Raw genomic sequence first — 7,601 nt, forward strand, 5'->3', positions numbered from 1 at the left:
TTTCACAATTGCAAATATTTATCATGGTGTATATATGATTACTTCAACAAAACTGATATTATCTTGTTTTTAATAAATATAAACCTGAAGTTTTTATGTTTAGAAATGCTTGAACTAGTTTGTTTTTCATCTCCAAAATTTGGTTACCAAAATAGAAAAGGTATTTTGATACAGTGTGTACATGTATAATTTTTTAATGTATAGTTTCCTTATTTTCCTATTTAAATGTTCTTTTGTAATTGTGCTGTTCTGTTTTTTCGTAGTAATTAAGCCTTAATTGTTCCCACTTCCCTTCTAAATACCTGTTTAGAATAGTCACTTCAATTCTAGAAAGATGGACTATTTTAAATACTGTTTTCCCTGGCCACAGAAAAACCTACATTAGGATAGCATTGTGTAGCAAAACTGCTTATTCAGGCCAAATGGGAAATGAGTATCTGCAGTGTGTTCCTGTTATCTGCTGATTGTTGTTACTGAGTAAATGATTTAATAATGTTTCTAAAAGTCTTAACATTTTTTTACTATTCAAAAACCTTTTATTGGAAATGCCAAATGCTGCTCTAATTTAAATTATCTGAAGTGTTTAGACTAATATGGGAGGAGGTATAAGATATACATACATACATACATATACACAAATCCCATGGCTTAAGTATTCCTTCCAGAGCGTTTGTCATATGAACCTATTTTCACTTCCTGCCTTCCTCGCCCAACCTCCTCCTTTCCCCCTAACCTTGGCTCTAAAGGGCTCTTCTCTCCACCTCCCAAGTCGTCCCCCCTCCCCCACCCGCATTATCAAATTTGGATAGCTTCTTCCAGATCTTTGTGTCTTATGACTAAGAAAAATATAGTAGACCCTTTACATGTAAATATCTGTAAGACATATCTATATATAATATAGATATATATCTGTAAGATACTTCTGGAACTCTCTTTCTTTTGGACTAGCACTCCTCTTTCTTGGGAAATTTCTCTCTCCAGTCTAACATAGAATCCAGATATAAACTATCCTGCTTCATTAGCAGAGTGATTGAGGATAAGTACCTAACCAAAGCTGGGCCAATTCTAGTTTCTTATCTTTTCTGGCCACAGTGATTGCAACAGGAATAGAGACATGACTTAAATTAGGCCAGTCCCTTCCCAGGATTTTTCAAGTTGAAATTAAGGTAAATTAAGCTGGGAAGATACAAGCCCAGGAGATGCTGGCAGCCAGGGTTTAGCCAAACTCAGTGGGAAAGAATAGGGTTGACACTGATGCTACTGATGACATTCCAGTAGTCCCTGAAGCCCAGTGGTGACCCTGCCATTCTTGAAATTTGCTTTTCTCACAGTTTTGAAAGCTGGAAGTCCAAGAATAGGGTGCCAGCGTGGTTGGGTTCTAGTGAAGATAGCTGTCTTCTCATTGTATCCTACTTGGGTGGGGAGAGAGAGGGCTAGCTCTCTTCCTCCTAGAAAGATTCTAATCCCACCATGGGGGCTTTACCATGCATTACCTAATTACCTCCCAAAGGCCTCACCTCCTAATACCATCCTGTGAGGAGTTAGTTTCAGCAAATGAATTTGGTGGGATTTGGGGGGCACAAACATGCAGTCCATAACAATATCCAGTACCAAAAGTGGGGTCTTTGAAAAGATAAGATAGACTTGGACTTTGCTGGTGGCGCAGTGGTTAAGAATCCACCTGGCAGTGCAGGAGACACGGGTTCGAGCCCTGGTCTGGGAAGATCCCACATGCTGCGGAGCAACTAAGTCCCTGCACCACAACTATGGAGCATGCGCTCTAGAGCCCATGAGCCACAACTCCTGAACCTGTGTGCCACAACTACTGAAGCCTGCATGCCTAGAGCCCGTGCCCTGCAACGAGAAGCCACTGCAATGAGAAGCCCGCACACCACAACGTAGTGTAGCCCCCGCTCGCCGCAACTAGAGAAAGCCCACGCTCAGCATCAAAGACCCAACACAGCCAAAAATAAAAATAAATTAATAAATTAAAAATAATTGTTTTTCAGGTTCTAAAACACCAAGATAATTACTTATTTAAAAAAAAAAGGACAGACTTCCAGTAAAACAGATCTTAAAAGAGATTTTTCCATATTTGTCCATTTTTCCATTTGTTTACTTCATTATATCAGGACCCTATGTTGCAAGCAACATATACCATCTGACTAACTTAAGGAAAAGGAATTTATTGGAAGGATATCCAGTGACTCTCAGAACTGGTAGGCAGGAATCAAAAAAGTATTAGAGGGTCAAGGAGGAGGAAGCAAGGGGACTGTTAGTGGGAAAGCCTGGTCAGGATGATAAAATGAATCCTTGTCATTTGTTCTTGTTCCTTGCAAGATCAGCTCAAGGTTCAGACAGCATCAAAAGTCAGTTGTTGGATAAAAATATACACTACATCCAGAAAGACCCGAACTTTATTTTTTTTAATTAATTAATTTTTATTGATGTATAGTTGATTTACAATATTAGTTTCAGGTATAAAACATAGTGATTCAAAATTTTTTATAGATTATACTCCATTTAAAGTTATGAAATATTGGCTGTATTCCCTGTGCTGCACAATATATCCTTGTGGCTTATTTTATACAAAGTAATTTGCACCTCTTAATCCCCTACTCCTATCCCTATCTTGCCACTCCCTGCTACCCTCTCCCCATTGGTAACCACTAGTTTGTTCTCTGTATCTATGAGTCTTCTTCTTCCTGTTATATTCATTTATTTATGTTTTAGATTCCACAAATAAATGATAACATACAGCATTTGTCTTTCTTCGTGTGAGTTATTTCACTAAACATAATACCCTCCAGGTCCATCCATGTTGTTGCAAATGGCAAAATTCCATTCCTTTTTGTGGCTGAGTATTCCATTTATATATTATATATATATATATAATGTATGTAAAACACTTCTTTATCCATTCATCCATTGATGGACACCTGGGTTGCTTCCATATCTTGACAATTTTAAATAATGCTACTGTGAACATTAGGGTGCATTTACCTTTTTGAATTAGTGTTTTTGTTTTCTTTGCATATATACCCAGGAGTGGAATTGCTGGATCATATATGGTAGTTTTAGTTTTGCGAGAAACCGCTGTACTGTTTTCCACAGTGGCTGTACCAGTTTACATTCCCACCAACAGTGTACTAGGATTCCCTTTTCTCTACACCCTTGTCAATATTTGTTATTTGTGTTCTTTTTGATGGTAGTCATTCTGACAGGTGTGAGGTGGTATCTCATGGTTTTGATTTGTATTTCTCTAATGATTAGCAATAATAAGCATCCTTTCATTTGCCTGTTGGCCATCTGTATATATTTTTTGGAAAAATGTCTATTCAGTTCTTCTGCCCCCCCACTTTTTTAAGATCTTTATTGGAGTATAATTGCTTTACTGAGTTGTGTTTCTGCTGTATAACAAAGTGAATCAGCCATATGTATACATATATCCCCATATCCACTCCCTCTTGCATCTCCCTCCCACCCTCCCTATCCCACCTCTAGGTGGTCACAAAGCACCGAGCTGATCTCCCTGTGCTATGAAGCTGCTTCCCACTAGCTATCTGTTTTATATTTGGTAGTGTATATATGTCAGTGCTACTCTCTCACTTCGTCCTAGCTTACCCTTACCCCTCCCCGTGTCCTCAAGTCCATTCTCTACGTCTGCATCTTTATTCCTGTCCTGCCCCTAGGTTCATCAGAATCATTTTCTTTTTTTTAGATTCCATATATATGTGTTAACATACGGTATTTGTTTTTCTCTTTCTGACTTAACTTCACTCTGTATGACAAAGACCCCAACTTTAAATGTGTCTCAACTGGCTTTATACCAAAGTCTTCAACAGATTATTCCAATGTTCAGAAACAGCAGCTAATGGGAATTCCCTGGTGGTCCAGTGGCTAGGACTCAGTGCTTTCACTGCTGGGGCCCAGGTTTGATCCCTGGTAGGGGAACTAAGATCCCACAAGCCACACGGCGTGGCAAAAAAAAAAAAAAAACCCAGCAGCTGATAAGCGATAGGTTAACAAAACAATAATTAAGTACATTATCTGACCTCTTCTGTGTAGTAAGTTTTTTTGACTAGAGCAGTGTTGTGTGAGAATCCATGATAATGTATACACTATTCAGTAAATCCATAAATGATGGTGCTGCTAGAAGTATCACAGACAAGAAAAGCAAATCTAAGACCATAATATGTCTACCAATGAGGACAAAACTGCTAAAATGTTACCCCTTCTAATGCAGTTAGTTGGCTACCAGGTCGCAGGGCTGACCCCTCAATATATGATACCATAAAAGGGCTCTTGGTAAAGTGGGGGTATGGGGTTGAAGATGGGGAGGGGATGTGAGAGTAGCCAGGAAAGCCTCTGAAAGTGCAGTTCTATCTGTAGACTCCATCCTTGCCATCCTGGCACTTTGTTTATCCTCCCATTAAGTACTGGCTTGACAGAAGGAGACTAACATTTACAGAATATGTTATCTTGTCTACCTGATTATTCAGAGCTTCTTTCACAGTGAGGGCTTTGCTGTGAGCATTAACATAGCTCAGACGTATTCTCACATTCTGGATCCATTTTAAGAGATCCATCTGTATACCCCTTCCCAACCTTTCTTAAGTTGGCACCAGTTCTTTTCTAAGCCCCTGACAATCCAGCCAAATTGCTAGTTCATGCTCCATGAATATGCATAATCCTTTTTTCACAGCATATCTCTTCAGGCCAAGGAGACAACAATATTAACTGCTTGAAGTTCTACTCCCTAGGAGGATTTTCCTTCCCTGTTCTTCACTGCCACCCATTAACAGGGGGTTTAATGCCCTCTACCACCTCATTTTTGACTGGTAGTAACATAATATCCGAACCACCTATGAGTCAAGCTTGGGTTTTTTTCCAAATCAGTCAGTTATCCATAAGGAACTCTCATGAGGCCATAGTTTTGAGTTGAATGAAAAGAGGCAGTGTGACAGGAGAACGCATACTGGGAATGTGATCATACAACTACTCAGGCCTTTAGGACTAGTTCTCCTGAATGATGGAATTCAAAATAGGGCCTAAGTCAGTAGTTCTCAACTGAGGGCAATTTTGCCTTCCAGGGGCAAAATTTATCAATTTAGCTAAATATTTAGCAGTGTTTAGAGACATTTTTTATTGTCATAATCGGGGGATGCCACTGGCAGCTAGTTGATAGAGGCCAGAGATGCTGCTGAACATCTGTAATGCCTGGGACAGCTCCCCACTAGAAAGAATAATCAGCCAAAACGTCAGTAGTGCCAAGGTTGAGAAACCATGATCTATATTCATGACTAAGTGAATCAGATAATATCCGGTTCAGAATGGATAGCTGGAGTCATAGGGTATTTGGAGTTCAAGATCAGGTGTTCATTCTCGAAAAAGGCCAAATACAAAGAGCCTATTTCTCAGAAGGAAGTTATTAGCCTAAGAGAACTTGTCTCTGTGCCAGAACCCCATGGACCTCTGATTGGCAAGGTCTGTCACAGACACCAGTCATTAACTACTATGGCCTTGTATATTATTAAAGATTCCCCACATGATACTACTCCTGGTCAAAGAATTCAGTTCATAAAAAAAACCTACCCACAAAACATTTTCTTCCTATCTCCATATGCTGCCTATTGTGCTCAAGGGAGAAATGCTTCCACAGATGTTATGTACAACAATGCTATTGTTGAATTGGAAGCTGAGGACATATTTGGCCATTTAAACTTCCTTAAGCATTGGGCACACAGGCAAAATGGATGTTAAGGTACTGACTGGAGTCACTGAGAACCCACCAAGGGGAAACTGAGTTACTGCTACACAACGGGAGCCAGGAGGAGTATGGAAAAAACCCCAAAGGCCCCGAGTTGCTTCCTTGTTAGACTCTCATATTAAGTTAGTGGAATATCACAACAGCCTTACACAGGTAGAGCCTCAAATCCCTCAAGAATGAGGTTTTGGTCATGCCACTGGATTGAAAACCTACACCTGTTGAGAGTTCTGGATGAAAGCAAGGGAAAATGAAATAGATATGAGACAAAGTAATACCAGCTAGGTATTATTTTGGGTCTCACAACCAGTTTCAAAAACAAAAAGCTAGAGCCTTCAGCCGTATTTCTTTCTTTCCTGTGGCATGTGTGTACTTTAACTAACTTCCTTTTTATTTTTTTTCTTTGTTTCTCCCATTATTGTATGAAAGATTTTGACAATGGCTATAACTACAATGCAGGGCATTGTTTGCAGAATATATTGTGATGGGATTACTGTAGGATTGGGGAGGAATGGACATTCCCTGCGATCCTGGATATGGAACTAAATATAGTAACCTATGAGACTTTTAATTGTCTTCCTGTGAAGAAAGATCAGTGTATTCTGAATTGAACGAGGAATGGTTGTACATTATGGTAGATGAGAAATTTTTTGAAGGGTAATCATGTGAAGTAGTGAGTATGTGTATATTGGGCAGGAAAAGGAGTGGATTTAGTGGGTATTTTGTCATTTATTGACTACTAAACCCCAAAACCCATTTTTATTTTGGGAGAATGTGAGTGTCTTTTAGAAGGCAAGGCTCCATGTTGTATTAGAAAAGGCTAAGAGAGTAGATATTTTCTTTCTCCCAAACTGATTGCTAATATGTAACCTTGGTGTCACAAATTGTACTGTTCCTGCCTGAGTTTTGAGTTGTGAATGGATGGCATCATAACTAACAGAAAACTTAGAATTCATTCGTAGTTGTGCCATTCTGTGGCATTGGCAATGGTTTCTAGCAGTGTTCTGCTGTGATTGGGCCAGTAATAGAATCCTAATCAGGCTGTTTTGATGCATAACTTTTGCTGTCTCTGCTACCAGGCTTTCCTTGATTTCTGTCATTTTATGATCCTGGTTTTCTGATCTTTTCTTCAATTCTGTGAGCTACTCCCTAACCTTAAAATAAAATTGTTTTCTTCCTAGCCAGCTAAAATTAGGTTCTGATGTTTAAAATCAAGTACTGAGAATTCATATATCTACTTTCCATCACTGCCTGTCCATGAAGCTTCTTGAAAAAACTTTGTTCCACCATGATTTCAGCCACCTAGACTCATTCTTTTACTAATTTAAAAAATTATCATATGCTATCCAGCCTTATTATTTTATAATGACTCATCTTCCTAAAGAGTCTTTTAGACTCTTTTTAAATGTATATAGTACTTAGGCTGAAGCTTACATACAGCAGGTGCTCAGTAATTGTGCATGACATGTTTTGAACACAATTTGTGCATAGAATTACAAAGTGGTAAAGGAAAAAAAAATTTTTAATTTTGGAAGAAATGACTTCAGATCTTACATATCTTACAAATACATGAATTGACAGTACGAAAACTCACTACAAACAACATAAATAAGTGTTCCTTATACTAGTACAAATATCTTTTTATACAATGCTAAATTTTTTTCAAAAATACAAAGGAAGGTAATAGGAATGTATAAATAGCATGATATTTGAAATAAAACATACCCTTGGATTTCCTTTAGGTCTAACCATTTGCAGTGACATAGGACTAAGCAGACAAGTAGTATAATTAAAGGAAAATCAGAATGCAATTAGATTTTCTTAAATTCATGTA

Source organism: Hyperoodon ampullatus, assembly GCF_949752795.1.
Source record: "Hyperoodon ampullatus genome assembly, chromosome: 8".
NCBI lineage: Eukaryota > Metazoa > Chordata > Mammalia > Artiodactyla > Ziphiidae > Hyperoodon > Hyperoodon ampullatus.